Here is a 16,341-nt window from a genome sequence, read left to right on the forward strand (position 1 = left end):
CTTATTATCCCATTGATGAGCATCCCACTAATAGCACATCTATTCCACTGAACCTCATTGTTCTAAGACCCCAACAATCCTATTGAGTCTCATCCATCTTGTACCCACCTTATAAGCTCACCTTACTAGTAAACTAATTAACTCATCAACTAACTAACACCAAACTATCCAACTGAAGTGCATAATAGCCTAGTTGCCTAAATTAATCTCTTCTCTCCAGTAGCCCAACAATCTTCAAGAAACAAAGGACTGCAGGTGCTGGAATCTAGACGAAAAACACAATGATGCTGGATGAACACAGCAGGCCGGGCAGCATCCGTGGAGAAAAGCAGGTGGTCAATGTTTCTTCAGGACTGAGGAAGGGTCCTGACCCGAAATGTTGACCGCCTGCTTTTCTCCACGGATGCTGCCTGGCCTGCTGAGTTCCTCCAGCATTGTAGTGTTTTTCACCCAATAATCTTCATTCCTTTTGTATCTTAATCATCTCATTGGAGCACATCCCATTAATTAGTAACTGGTTTATCATTGTCACATGTACCAAGGTACAGTGAAAAGCTTTTGTTTGCGTGCTATCTGGACAGATCATTCCATAGATAAGTACATCGAACGAGTATGAAAGGAAAACCAACACAGAATGCAGAATATAGCGTTACAATTACAGAGAAAGTGCAGTGCAGGTAGACAAATAAAGCAGAAGGTGTACATGAGGTAGATTGAGAGATCGAGAGTTTATCTTTATCATGTAAGATGTCCGTTCAAGAGTCTGATAACTGTGGTATAGAAGCTGTCCTTGATCCTGGTGGTATATGTTCTCCAGCTTTTGTATCTTCTGCCTGATGGAAGGGGGGAGAAGAGACAATGACCGGGGTGGGAGGGGTCCTTGATTAACTCCTAATTGATCAATATCCTAACGATCCAAATAAAGAATCCAATGCTACTTAGAAGGTATCCAAACCATTTGTGCGAACATTTATCCTCCTTGTCAGTATTGGATTAAAATAATGAGGAGAGATTTTCACTGTGAGCTGCATCCTGAATCATGGATCAATTCGAAAAGATCTTTACGGTCTTTGTACCAAAATTGTAGATGTGGTCTGTGAAGATATCCCTATGCCTTCAACCTAAATCCTGCAACTGTGTCCCCAGCATAAATTGCCCACACTTGGCCAACAGTTTGTTGCACCTTTTACCATTGGCTAATGGGGGTGGTCTCATGATTGTAGAATGTACTCAATGTGTGTGTTAAAGGAGCTCAGGCAGGAATTGGAATTGGAATTGGTTTATTATTGTCACACGTACCAAGGTACAGTGAAAAACTTTGTTTTGCATACTATCCATACAGATCGTTTCATCACATCAGTGCATTGAGGTAGTGCAAGGGAAAACAATAGCAGAATGCAGAATAAAGTGTTACAGTTTCAGAGAAAATGCAGTGCAGGTAGACAGTAAGGTGCAAGACCATAACAAGGTAGATTATGAGGTCAGGAGTCCACTTTATCATACTAGGGGACCATTAAATAGTCTTATAGTGGTATAGAAGCTGTCCTTCAGGCTGGTGGTACGTGCTTTCAGGCTTTTGTATCTTGTGCCTGATGGGAGGGGGGAGTAAAGAGAATGTCCGGGGTGGGTGGGGTCTTTGATTATGCTGGCTCCTTTACTGAGGCAGCGAGAATGTGACAAGAGCTCTATCCAATGCACTAAATGAGGTACCTGAATATGTTTAAAAGGGTGGTGGAGATAGAGGTGCTTTATCATTTTAATAAACATTAAAAACAATAGATTTGTTTAAGTTAAAGATCTCAGTCAAAGAGACAAGCCCAGTAGACTTACAAGGATGCTGCCAGGACTCAAGGGCCTGAGTTATAGGGAGAGGTTGGACAGGCTTGGACTTTATTCCTTAGAATGTAGGATACTGAGGGGTGACCTTATAGAGGTGTATAAAATCGTGAGGGGCATAGATAGGGTGAATGTACATAGTCTTTTTCCCAGGGAAGGGGAACTAAAAACTAGAAGGCACAGGTTTAAGGTGAGAGGGGAAAGATTTAAAAGGGATCTAAGAAGCAACTTCTTCATGTAGAGGGTGGTGCATATATGGAACGAGCTGCCAGAGGAAGTGGTTGAAGCAGGTACAATAACAACATTTAAAAGGGGCATAGATAGGGTGGACAAGCAACATCTTTTTCCCATTATTAAGTGTTCCAATACCAGAGGGCATGCACTTAAGGTGAGAGGGGGTAGGTTCGGAGAAGACGTGAGGGGTAAATTTTTACTCAGTGGTGGATGCCTGGAATGCATTGCCTGATAGGGCGGTGGAGGCAAATTCATTGTGGACTTTTAAGAGGGGCTTGGATGGGCACATGAATGAGAGGAAACTGGAGGGATATGGGCAGTCTGTAGGTAGGAGGGATTAGCTATGTTGGTGCAACAGTATGGGTCAAAGGGCCTGTTCTGTGCTCTACTGTTCTATGTTCTATGTTTAAAAGATGTTTGGATAATTACATGGATAGGAAAGGTTTTGAGGGATAGGGGCCAAACACGGGCAAATAGGACTAGCACGGTGAGCACCTTGGTTAGTACGGGCAAGTTGCGCCAAAGCACCTGTTTCCGTGCTGTATAACACTGTGACTCTACGACCAATAAACCTTGAAAGCCACTGGTAAACAGAACTATCTGCAGAATATATTGCAGACCAATCCTTTCCAGGAAACAAGTGGCTCTGCATTTAGCTGAGGCACTTTATGCTTTTAGACTGTATTTAGAAACATAGAAACATAGAAAACCTACAGCACCATACAGGCCCTTCGGCCCACAAAGCTGTGCTGAACATGCTCCTACCTTAGAAATTACTAGGTTTACCCATAGCCCTCTATTTTTCTAAGCTCCATGTACCTATGCAAAGTTCTCTTAAAGGATCTTCTCGTAACCACCTCCACCATCGTTGCCGGCAGCCCATACCACGCACTCACCACTCTCTGAGTAAAAAACTTACCCCTGACATCTCCTCTGTACCTACTCCCCAGCACCTTTAACCTGTGCCCTCTTGTGGCAACCATTTCAGCCCTGGGAAAAAGCCTCTGACTATCCACACGATCAATGCCTCTCATCATCTTATACACCTCTATCAGGTCCCCCCTCATCCTCCATCGCTCCAAGGAGAAAAGGCCGAGTTCACTCAACCTGTTTTCATAAGGCCTGCTCCCCAATCTTTACTTGTCTTAAATAGATCATGAGGGTGAACAATTTTCACCTGGGATGAACAATTCTTTCATTTCTGAGGAGTTTGTTAATGCACTTAACAAAGAGCTTTCATTTATGTAGCACCTGTCACTTGCTGAGAGGATCACAGCGTAATTCACAGCAAGCAGACCACCTTTGAGGTCTGGTGTCTAGATTGTGTGAAACACGATCTCACAATCAGCTTGGGATTGAATGAGCAGTTTTTTTTCTAAATTTATTCATTCACAGGAAAGGCTGGAATTTATAATCCCTCCTCCTTGCCCTCTCTTCCCTGCCTGAAATTATTGGCTTGTTAGTCTGCTTCAGAGGAAAATTAGAGAGTCAAGTACTCAACTTAAGATGGACGTATTTCCTTCTCAGAAGACATTAATGAACCAGATGGGTTTTCTGTTTTACAGCAATCTTGTAGCTAACCATGACTGAAACTAGGCTTTTTTTATATGACAATCTGGTTTTATTTATTTAACAATGCAAAATCTCCAAATGCTGCAATGGGATTTGAACTCATGTCTCTCTGTTGACAGTTCAGCCCTCTGATCCCAGTCCAATAACATTGCCACTCCTTTTTGCTTATAATGGGCCGGCTACTGGGAAGAATTCTTTTCCCTTCTTTGAAAAAGGGCAGCATGTCTTTTATAATTATCCCCACTTTTCATACCCCTCTGCTTTTCCAAATCATCTCCTCAGTTTATATCTCTTTGATCACAGGTTAAGTTTCTTCCAGCATACTTTTGATATTCTGACTCCCCTCTCCTCGTCTGCCCCTCTGAAATGCTCTGAGCTGTTTTTGTTAAGCCATCAACACTCCATAAGTGTATGTTATTACAAGCTGATTGCAGGAAAGGTGGAAATTGGAGACTTTTTTAGACAACAGGTTAACTAAAAGAATTAACTGGGTGGGCACTGATTCTAAACTGAAGGGTGTTTCCAATTTATTCTCCTGTACCTTGTAAATAAAACTTTAAGTCTAAAGGTATATGTAGCAACTCTGGTGAGCCAGAGCAACCTTTCTAATATTGGTCAAACATAATTAAAATTAGTGAGGCTATTAAATTACTAAAAAATACATTGAGAAGAATTTCCATTTTACATTAAATTGAATGGAACTTCTTGATTTTCAGAAAATATAAAGGATTTATTGCAGGATCAAGACTGGTGTCGGAAGGATGTCTTCACACTGAATATTTAGGTTGGGCTCCCAGTCAGAGAATAGTATTCAAAGCAGAGAGTTTCCGGACTGTAATTGGAACACCGAGAGAGGCAAATTGGCTGATTATCACTTGCGGTATTAGCCCTTTATCTTGCTGTTTCCTATGCTGGGGATTGGTTCATCAGTGCCTCAAATTTAAAATTCCCTTCCTGTCCCTTCATAGTGTCACCGCTCCCCATACTCGTGACTTCCTACCGCCCGCAGTGTGCTCCCTGATTTTGTTGGTATTGGTATTGGTTTATTATTGTCACTTATACCGAGGTACAGTGAAAAACTTGTCTTGCATACTGATTGTACAGGTCAATTCATTACACAGCGCAGTTACATTGAGTTGGTACAGAGTGCATTAAGGTAGTACAGGTAAAAGCAATAACAGTACAGAGTAAAGTGTCACAGCTACAGAGAAAGTGCAATGCAATAAGGTGCGAGGTCACAACAAGGTAGATTGTGAGAGAGTGCAAAAAAGATTTACAAAGATGTTGCCAGGACGTGAGGGACTGAGTTATAGGGAGAGGTTTGACAGTCTAGGACTTTATTCCTTAGAGTGTAGGAGACTGAGAGATGATCTTATAGAGGTTCATAAAATCATGAGGGGCAAAGATAGGGTGAATGCACTTTTTTCCCCAGGGTTGGGGAATCAAGAACTAGAGGGCATAGGTTTAAGGTGACAGGGGAGAGACTTAATAGGAACTTGAGGAGCAACTTTTTTACACCAAGGGTGGTATGTATGTGCAATGAGCAGCCACAGGAAGTGGTTGAGGCAGGTACAATAACAACTTTTAAAAGAGAGTTGGACAGGTACATGGGAAGGTTTAGAAGGTTATGGGCCAAATGCTGGCAAATGGGACCAGCTTGGATGGGGCATCTTGGTCAGCATAGACCAGCTGGACCAAAGGGCCTCTTTCTGTGCTGTATAACTCTATGACTCTATGTGATGCCCTTGTACGATTATCCCATTTGCCGTCATTAAGCCCATTTCCCTCTACTCCTTTCCTGTCATAGTACCTAAATGCCTTTGAAATGTAACCAGCAACCCAGGTTCAATTCCGGCCGCTGTCTGTAAGGAGTTTGTATGTTCTCCCCGTGTCTGCGTGGGTTTCCTCCGGGTGCTCCGGTTTCCTCCCACATTCCAAAGACGTACGGGTTAGGAAGTTGTTGGCATGCTATGTTGGTGCCGGAAGCATGGCGACACTTGCGGGCTGCCCCCAGAACACTCTACGCAAAAGGTGCATTTGTGTTTCGATGTACATGTGACTAATAAAGATATCTTATCTTAACTGTATTTGCTTCCACTACCTCCTTTGGCAGCTCATTCCAGATATTCAGCACCATCTATTTGAAAAACTTACCCCTCAGATCTCCTTTAAATGTCTCCCCTCTCCCCTTTGTGTCCTTGAGCATCAAGGGGTAGGGGCAGAGGAGAGGAACATGGTATTGAGAGAAAGGAGGAGCCATGATCATGTTGAATAGTGGAGCAGAATCTGAAAGACCTACTCTTGCTCCTGTATTTTATTTTTTCTAAAGACTAAGTTGAGGTCAATGCTTCACTGGAGTATTGCTGCTCTGTCAAGATTGTTCTCTTGTAAAAGATTAAGGCCCAGCCTGTCTCCTCGAGAAAACTGGAGTTGGTTTATTATAGTCACATGTACTGAGATACAGTGAAAAGATTTTGTTTGCATGCCATCCAGACAGATTGTTCCGTACATAATTACATCAAGGCAGTAAAAAGGAAAACAGAATGCAGAATATAGTGTTGCAGTGCAGGCAGACGATAGGGTGCAAGGACCACAATGTGGTAGATTGAGAGATCAAGATTTCATCTTTTTGCGTATGAGGGGTCTGTTCAAGAGTCTTATAACAGTGGGATAGAAGCTGTCTTTGAGCCTGGTGGTAAGTGCTTTCAAGCTTTTGTATCTTCTGCCAGATGGGAGGGGGGAGAAGAGAGAATGACCAGGGTGGGAGGGGGTCCTTGATTATGTTGGCTGCTCACCTGAGGGAGATGGAAGAGATCCCATTGACAATTCAGGATATTTACCCAGGATAACCTTTACCCCACAACAAGCATTACATCACTATCTGTGGGAACTTGCTGTATACATACAGTGGCTGCCTATAATATCTTAAATGTCATTCATTGGCTGTAAAGCACTTTGCAACAATCAAAGACCATAAAGGATGCTACGTAAAGGCAGGAACATTGCATGCAGCGTAGGTAGTCTGATTGCTCCGTATTGCACTGTACCTATTCCAACCCAAATATTCAGCACTGTGTGAAGACACACCTCTGTATCTACCCTTCTACACAAACTAGAGGAACAGCACCTCATATTCCGCCTGGGTAGTCTACAACTTGATGGCCTGTACATTGAATTCTCCAACTTCCGGTAACTGCTCCCCCTCTGTCCCTGTTCTCTCTCCTTCTGATCTACCCAGACCCCAGCACCCTGTCTCGTCCTCCTCCCCCACCCTCTCCCTCTGTCCATCACCCACACCCTCCTCCCACCGGTTCCCCTCCCCACCTCCCCTTATTCCACGCTCCACCTTCCTCTGTTATCAGATTCCATCGTCTTCAGCCCTCTGCCACTTCTACCTATCACCTCCCGGTGCTACTCCCACTCCCCCCTCCCACACCTGTCTATCACCCCTCCTCACCCGGATCCACCTATCGCCTGCCAGTTCTTGCTCCACCTCTTCCCTCCACCTTTTCATCCCGGCTATCCTCCTCTGTCATTCAGTCCAGGTGGAGACTCCCGACCCAAAACGTCGACTGTCCATTTCCCTCCGTAGATGCCGCCTGACCCGCTGAGTTCCTCCAGCGTTTTGTGCGTTGCTCCAGATTCCAGCATCTGCAGAATCTCTTGTGTCCCCTAGTTGATCAAGCCTTCCTTGTGAGCTGCCAAAATGCACGAGCCCTATTTCCCTTCCAGTTCCTTTGAAATCAAGATTCCTCTCCCTTCTCAAGAATGTGGAGCTGTGGAATTTCTCATCGCCTTAGCCCAAGCTGCAATGTTTAGCTTGGAAGACCCAAGCTCAGTGCTACCTCTGAAGTGACCTCTCACCTGTGGTACCCAGATGAGAAATGGCAGTGTCTTCCACAGCGCTTGTGGTCAAGTCAGTTTCATTTTTGTTTTCTGTACCGAGGTCTCACTAGCTAAACAGCACGGTTAACTGCTCCACTGGTATGCTTCTCTTTCCCACTGTAAACAACCAAGTACTGGCTGATCTGCAATTTTATGGTCAGTGCCTGCTGCAGGCAGCTGTCACAAAGAGCCAGGCAACACTCAGCAGCCAAGCTGTTGGCATTCTGGGTCCCGAGCCTGTCATTGGCAGAGAGACGGCAAACGAGAACCGTCTGTAGACGAAAATAAAACCTGGGGTGCAGAAGAAGGAGCTGGATATCTCTGGCAAGGCCAGAATTTGTTGCTTATCCTTTGTTAGACTCATACAGCACGGAAACAGGCCCTTCGGCCCAACTCGTCCATGCCAACCAAGCCAGTCCCATTTGTCTGCGTTTGGCCCATATCCCTCTAAACCTTTCCTATCCATGTACCTGTCCAAGTATCTATTAAATGTTAGATAAGATGTCTTTATTAGTCACGTGTATATCGAAACACACAGTGAAATGCATCTTTGTGTCGAGTGTTCTGGGAGCAGCCCGCAACTGTCGTCACGCTTCCGGCGCCAACATGGCATGCCTGCAACTTCCTAACACATATGTCTTTGGAATGTGGGAGGAAACCCATGCAGACACAGGGAGGACGTACAAACTCCTTACAGACAGCGGCCGCAATTGAACCTGGGTCGCTGGTGTTGTAATAGCGTTACGCTAACTGCTGCACTACCGTGCCCGCCCAACTACTTTAACAAAATGTTGCTAGTGTACCTGCCTCAACTATTTGCTCTGGCAGCTCATTCCACATATGTACCAACCTCTCTGTGAAGAAGTTGCCCCTCAGGTTCCTATTAAATCTCTCCCCTCTCACCCTAAACCTATGCCCTCGAGTTCTTGATTTCCCAACTCTGGGAAAAGACAGTGCGCATTGAGTCTATCTTTGCCCTTTATGACTTTGTACGCTTCTATATGGTCACCCCTCAGTCTCCTACACTCCAAGGAAAAAAGTCCTATGCAACACCTCCCTATCGTCAGAGTCACCAATATATCACTGAAACAGGCCCTTCTGCCCACTGTGGCCACACTGATCATCAAGCACTGTTCAGGGTGTCCGTGAGTCAGTGGTTCATAACCCAGGGAAAACCTGTACTTCATTAATGTAATCTGAGTGAGGCCTTTGACAAGGTACCACATGGAAGACTGATCCAGAACAATAGAGCCCATGAGATCAAGGGCAGGTTGGCAAATTGAATCTAAAGTTGGCTTGGATATAGTATATAGAACATAGAACACTACATCACAGTACAGGTCCTTCGGCCCACAATGTTGTGCCAACATTTTACCCTGCTCTAAGATCTATCTAACCCTTCCCTCCCACATAGTCCTCCATTTCTCTATCATTTATGTGTCTATCTAAGAGCCTCTTAAATGTCCTTAATGTATCTGCCCCCACAACCTCTGCCGGCAGTGTGTTCCACGCACCCACCACTCTCTGTGTAAAAAAACTTACCCCTGACATCCCCTTTATACCTTCCTCCAATCACCTTAAAATTATGTCCCCTCGTGTTAGCCATTGTTGCTCTAGGAAAAAGTCTCTGTCCCCTCGATCTATGCCTCTTATCATCTTGTACACCTCTATCAAGTCACCTCTCACCCTCCTTCTCTCCAAAGAGAAAAGCCCGAGCTCGCTCAACCCATCCTCATAAGACATGCTCTCCAATCCAGGCAGCATCCTGGTAAATCTCCTCTGCCCCCTCTCTAAAGCTTCCACATCCTTTCTATAATGAGGCGAACAGAACAGAACACAATACTCCAAGGAAGGAACTTAAGAAAGAGATTAGGAGAGCCAGAAGGGGACATGAGAAGGCCTTGGCGGGCAGGATTAAGGAAAACCCCAAGGCATTCTACAAGTATGTGAAGAGCAAGAGGATAAGATGCGAAAGAATAGGGCCTATCAAGTGCAGCAGTGGGAAAGTGTGTATGGATCCGGAAGAAATAGCGGAGGTACTTAATGAATACTTTACATCAGTATTCACCGCAGAAAAAGATCTGGGGGATTGTAGTGGGGACTTGCAGCAGACTGAAAAGCTGGAGCATGTGGATATTAGAAAAGAAGTGGTGCTGAAACTTTTGGAAAGCATGAAGTTAGATAAGTTGCCGGGACCAGATGAGATGTACCCCAGGTTGCTGTGGGAGGCGAGGACGGAGATTGCGGAGCCTCTGACGATGATCTTTGCATTGTCGATAGAGACGGGAGAGGTTCTGGAAGATTGGAGGGTTGCAAATGTTGTTCCCTTATTCAAGAAGGGGAGTAGGGATAGACCAGGGAATTATAAACCAGTGAGTCTTACCTCAGTGGTTGGTAAGCTGATGGAGAAGATCCTGAGAGGCAGGATTTATGAATATTTGGAGAGGTGTAATATGATTAGGAATAGTCAGCATGGCTTTGTCAAGGGCAGATCCTGCCTTACGAGCCTGATTGAATTTTTTGAGGATGTGACTAAGCACATTGATGAAGGGAGAGCAGTAGATATAGTGTATATGGATTTCAGCAAGGCATTTGATAAGGTACCCCATGCGAGGCTTATGGAGAAGGTGAGGAGACATGGGATCCAAGGGGACATTGCAGTGTGGATCCAGAACTGGCTGGCCCACAGAAGGCAGTGGTTGTTGAAGGGTCATATTCTGAGTGGAGGTCGGTGACCAGGGACCCTTATTCTTTGTGATTTTTATAAGTGACCTTGATGAGGAAGTGGAGGGGTGGGTTAGTAAGTTTGTGGATGACACAAAGGCTGGGGGTGTTGTGGATAGTTTGGAGGGCTGTCAGAGATTACAGAGGGACATAGATAGGATGCAGAGTTGGGCTGAGAAGTGGCAGATTCAGTTCAACCCAGATAAGTGTGAAGTGGTTCATTTTGGTGGGTCAAATATGTTGGCAGAGTATAGTATTAATGGTAGGACTCTTGGCAGTGTGGAGGATCAGAGGGATCTTGGGGTCCAAGTCCATAGGACGCTCAAAGCGGCTGCGCAGGTTGACTCTGTGGTTAAGAAGGCATATGGTGTATTGTCCTTCATCAATCAGGGAATTCAATTTAGGAGCCGAGAGGTATTGTTGCAGCTATATAGGACCCTGGTCAGACCCCACTTGGAGTACTGTGCTCAGTTCTGGTCACCTCACTACAGGAAGGATGTGGAAGCAATAGAGGGTGCAGAGGAGATTTACAAGGATGCTGCCTGGAATGCAGAGCATGCCTTATGAAAGCAGGCTGAGGGAACTCGGCCTTTTCTCCTTGGAGAGACGGAGAATGAGGGGGGACCTGATAGAGGTATATAAGATGATGAGAGGTATTGATCGTGTGGATAGTCAGAGGCTTTTCCCCAGGGCTGAAATGGTGGCCACAAGAGGACATAGATTTAAGGTGCTGGGGAGTAGATATAGAGGAGATGTAGGGGTAAGTTTTTTACTCAGAGAGTGGTGAGTGTGTGGAATGGGCTGCTGGAAATGGTGGTGGAGGCGGATATATGATAGGGTCTTTCAAGAGACTGTTAGATAGGTACATGGAGCTGAGTCAAATAGAGGGCTATGGGTAAGCCTAGTAATTTCTAGGGTAGGGACATGTTTGGCACAGCTTTGTGGGCCAAAGGGCCTGAATTGTGCTGTAGTTTTTCTATGTTCTTCTATGTTCCAAGTGTGGTCTAACCAGAGTTCTACAGAGCTGCAACATCACCTCGTGGCCCTTGAACTCAATACCCCGACTAATGAAGGCCAACACTCCATACGCCTTCTTAACAACCCTACTGACCTGCGTGCAACCTTGAGGGATCTATGGACGTGGAACCCAAGATCCCTCTGTTCCTCCAGAAGGAGACAGCAGGTAATGATTGGAAGTTTGTGACCAGTGATATACCACAGGGATTAGTGCTGAGACTCTTCTTTGTTATATACATTAGCAGTTTGGATATGCCTGTAGGAGTCATAATTAGTAACTTTGCACATGATGTGAAAATTGGTGATGTTGATAATGAGGCTACAGCATGATAGTGATCAGTAAGTAAGATCGACAGATGGAATTCTGTCTTGAAAAGTGTGAGGTGATGCACTTCGGGCGGACAAATAAAAGTAGAACATATCCAATGAACGTTTGAACCCTAGAGACTTCTGAGGAACATAGGGACCTCAATGTACAAGCCTTTCTTTCTTTCTTGTAAAATTTGTTTCTTGTGACTGCTGCTTATATGATGCCATGTGCCTGTAATGCTGCTGCAAGTAAGTTTTTCATTGCACCTGTGTATACATGGACGTGCATGTGACAATACGCTCCACTTTGAATCCCTGAAGGTGCCAGCAGAGGTAGCTAAGGTGGTGAAGAAGACATCAGGGGTACTTGCCTTCATTAGACAGGGCAGAGAATATGAAAGCAGAGGGGTTATGGTACAAATTTATGAAATATTGTGTATTTTTCTAATCACCAGACTATATAGACAGACAGCACAGTACACGCCCTTCGACCTATAATGTTGTGCCAACATTTTATCCTGCTCTAAGATCTATCTAACCCTTCCCTCCCACATAGGCCTCCATTTCTCTATCATTCATGTGTCTATCTAAGAGTCTCTTAAATGTCCCTAATGTATCTGCCCCCACAACCTCTGCCGGCAGTGTGTTCCATGCACCCACCACTCCCTGTGTAAAAAACTTACCTCTGACATCCCCCCTACACCTTCCTCCAATCACCTTAAAATTATGTCCCCTCGTGTTAGCCATTGTCACCCTGGGAAAAAGTCTCTGACTGTCCACTTGATCTATGCCTCTTATCATCTTGTACCTCTTATCATCTTATGTACCTCTTATGTACATCTCTTATCATCATGAAGAACGTAACTTCACTGGAGAGGGTGCACTCTGCGCCAGAGCATTTGAGATTGGAGGAGAGATTGGAGGGGCTGGGTTTGATTTCCTTGGAGCAGAGAAGGGGGATCTGGTAGCGGTGTACAAAATTATGAGAGGCATAGATAGGGTGGATAGTAGGAAACTTCTCCTCAAAGGTTAGACGCAGGTAAGGCGGTGATAGGTAGACGCAGGTAAGATAGGCGGGTGTGGGGGAGGAGGGGAGAGCAGATCCACCAAGGGATGGGTCATAGGTAAGGAGAGAGAGGGAAAAAAAGGGGATAGAAAAAGGGATATAGACTAGGAAGGAAGAAGAGAAGAAGCATGGTTTGGGGTGGGGGCAGTTGTGGGGAGATAAGGGGTATTACTTAAAGTGGGAGAATTCAATATTCATGCCGTTAGGCTGCAAGGTTCCAAGTTGGAAAATGAGGTGCTGTTCTGCCAGTTTGCACTTGGAATTCTCCTGGCAGTGGAGGAGGCCGAGGACTGACGTATCAGTGATGGAGTGGGAGGGGGAGTTGAAGCAACTGACAACGGGAGGAGATGCAGATCACAACGGGGAGATTTAATAGGAAACTGAGGGGCAACTTTTTCACCCAGAGGGTGGTCAGTAAGATGAGATAAGCTCAGATGGGAATCTTGGTCAGCATGGACCAGTTGGGCCAAAGGACCTGTTTCCATGCTTTTTGACTCTATGACTATGATGTGCACCTCAGTTGCCAAAGCATAGAAGGTTAGGGACCAAGTGCTGGTGGATGGGATTAGTATGACCAGCATGGACATGGTGGGCTGAAGGGCCTGCTTCTGTGCCGTGTGACTCTATGACTACATGGTCTGTAGCTCTCTGTGTCTTGGTGCTTCAAGTATTAATCTCAAGACTTAAATGTTGTGAGAAATGTGTTGCTTTGACTGAATCGCTTGCTAGAACACTTGAGAGAGAATGGAGAATCAACCGCGTCGACTTTAAGTAAATTCATTCCCCTTGCCCAAGGTCGGCATTTATTTATTCTCTTTAACAGTGTGACCTGGTGGAGAGTTCCGAGTCAAGCAACTTGCTGTGGGTCAGGAGTCATATATGGAGTCATAGAGCAATACAGCATGGATACAGGCCCTTCGGCCCAACCAGTCCATGCCGACGACGGTACCCACCCAGCTAGTTTCAGTTCCCTGCGTTCGGCCCATATCTCTCCAAGCCCCGCCCCTCCATGTACCAAGTGCTTCTCAATGATACTGTTGTACCTACCTCAACCACTTCCTCTGGCAGCTCGTTCCACATACTCACCACCCTCTGCGTGAAAAAGTTGCCCCTCAGGTCCCTTTTAAACCTTTCCCCTCTCACCCTAAACCTATGCCCCCAAGTTTTGGACTCCCCTACCCTTGGGTAAAGACTGTTACCGTCCACCTTATCAATGCCTCTCATCATTTTAAACATTTCTATAAGGTCGCCCCTCATTCCCCAACGTTCAAGGGAATAAAGTCCTAGCCTGGCCAACCTCTCCCTATAACTCAGGGCCTCTAGTCCTGGCAACATCCCTACAAAGGATGTTATAGTCCACTAGATTTCCTTCTCTGAAGGATGTTAGTGAACCAGGTAGGTTTTTAATGACTATCCACTCATTTTATGGTCTTTGCAAGTCTTTCATAACAATTTTGTCACTAAAAGAATTTAAAATCCTCAGTGCCATGTGGGATTCAAGCTCATCTCTGGATCAACAGATAATACAAGGTTAATGGCAGGACTCTTAGCAGTGTGGAGGAACAGAGGGATCTTGGGGTCCATGTCCAAAGATCCATCAAGGTTGCACGCAGGTCGATAGGGTTGTTAAGAAGGCATATGGAGTGTTGGTCTTCATTAGTCGGGATATTGAGTTCAGGAGCCGCGAGGTGATGTTGCAGCTCTATAGAACTCTGGTTAGACCACACTTGGAGTATTGTGTTCAGTTCTGGTCACTTCATTATAGGAAGGATGTGGAAGCTTTAGAGATGGTGCAGAGGAGATTTACCAGGATGTTGCCTGGATTGGAGAGCATGTCTTATGAGGATAGGTTGAGCGAGCTCGGGCTTTTCTCTTTGGAGAGAAGGAGGATGAGAGGTGACTTGATAGAGGTGTACAAGATGATAAGAGGCATAGATCGAGTGGACAGTCAGAGACTTTTTCCCAGGGCGACAATGGCTAACACGAGGGGACATAATTTTAAGGTGATTGGAGGAAGGTATAAGGGGGATGTCAGGGGTAAGTTTTTTACACAGAGAGTGGTGGGTGCGTGGAACGCACTGCCTGCAGAGGTTGTGGGGGCAGATACATTAGGGACCTTTAAGAGACTCTTAAATAGACACATGAATGATAGAAAAATAGGGGGCTATGTGGGGTTAGATAGATCTTAGAGCAGGATAAAATGTCGGCACAACATTGTGAGCCGAAGGGCCTGTACTGTGCTGTAATGTTCTATATCTCTGGATATGTCCTGTTAAGTAACTGCTGTGCACTATATCCTTTTCAGGACTAGAGTCACATGTAAGGTAAGTTTTCCTTCCCTGAAGAGATCAGCCGGGGCATTGAGTACAGGAGTTTGGAAGTTATGTTGCAGTTGTATGAGGCATTGGTGAGGCTGCAATTGGAGTACTGTGCACAGTTTTGGTTGCCCTGTTATAAGAAAGATGTTATCAAACCAAAAAGAGTGTAGAAAAGATTTACCAGGATGTTGCCTGGACTTGGGAGCCTGAATCACTTTATTCCCTGGAACTTGGAGATTGAGGGGTGACCTGACAGAGGTGTATAAGATCATGAAGGGCATAGATAGGGTGAAAGCACGTCACCTTTATCCCAGGGAGGGGGTGCTATAAACAAGAGGGCACAGGTTTAAGATCAGAGGTAAGATAAGATATCTTTATTAGTCACATGTACATCGAAACACACAGTGAAATGCATCTTTTGCATAGAGTGTCCTGGGGCAGCCCGCAAGCGTCGCCACACTTCTGGCGCCGACATAGCACGCCCACAACTTCCTAACCCGTACGTCTTTGGAATGTGGGAGGAAATTAGAGCACCTAGAGGAAATCCACGCAGACACGGGGAGAACATACAAACTCCTTACAGACAGCAGCCGGAATTGAACCCGGGTCGCTGGCGCTGTAAAGCGTTACGCTAACCGCTACACTACCGTGCCTGCCCTGAGAGATTTAAAAGGGATATCAGGGGCAGCTTCTTCACGCAAAGGGTGGTGCGTATTTGGAACGAGCTGCCAGATATAGTGGTTGAGGCGGGCACATTAGCAATGTCTAAAAGCCATCTAGATAAGTACATGGATTGGAGAGGTTTAGAGGGCTATGGGCCAAACACAGGCAGCTGGAACTAACTTGCTGGGCAACACTGTCAGCATGGACCAGTTGGGCCAAAGGGCCTGTTTCCATGCTGTATGACCCTATGATCCTAAGAGGTAGAATCATACAGTTGTACAGCACAGAAACAGACCTACCTTTCTGTCCATCTACACAAATCCCATTTATCCACATTCAGACCATGGTGACTTGATAACAATTGCCTTCTCTCAAGTTTCTGTTAGCAACTGAATTTCTTTCATTTATTTCCCCACCTTAACTCCTGGTACGTTATCTAATACTGTGATTTTAAAACCACCAGGCCAACTTTGTGATCACTTTATAGCAATACCAATTTTAATTTTATATTTTTATATACTGTATTTAAATTATTATCCTGTTCACAGTAGAATTTGTATCCACATCCTGCAGAATTCCTGAGCCAGTATTTAGAACCCTGTCACAACTCCTCTCAAGTACAAGCTCGTTGATCGCACTGTGTAGATCAGCCTTGGCACTACATTCGATCTCCCAACGGAGAATTATTGGATCTCCATTAAGGAACAGCACATGAAC

At 45.3% G+C, this 16,341-nt stretch overlaps 1 protein-coding gene across 1 annotated transcript in view; it reads right to left on the reverse strand.

Moving 5' to 3' along the window:
* Nucleotides 1–16,341, reverse strand: part of LOC127580064 (fibroblast growth factor 18-like) — a 79,910-nt gene that overhangs the window by 18,423 nt on the left and 45,146 nt on the right. The gene's annotated exons all lie outside the window — the stretch shown is intronic.

This window comes from Pristis pectinata, chromosome 2 (genome assembly GCF_009764475.1).
Source record: "Pristis pectinata isolate sPriPec2 chromosome 2, sPriPec2.1.pri, whole genome shotgun sequence".
Classification (NCBI taxonomy): domain Eukaryota; kingdom Metazoa; phylum Chordata; class Chondrichthyes; order Rhinopristiformes; family Pristidae; genus Pristis; species Pristis pectinata.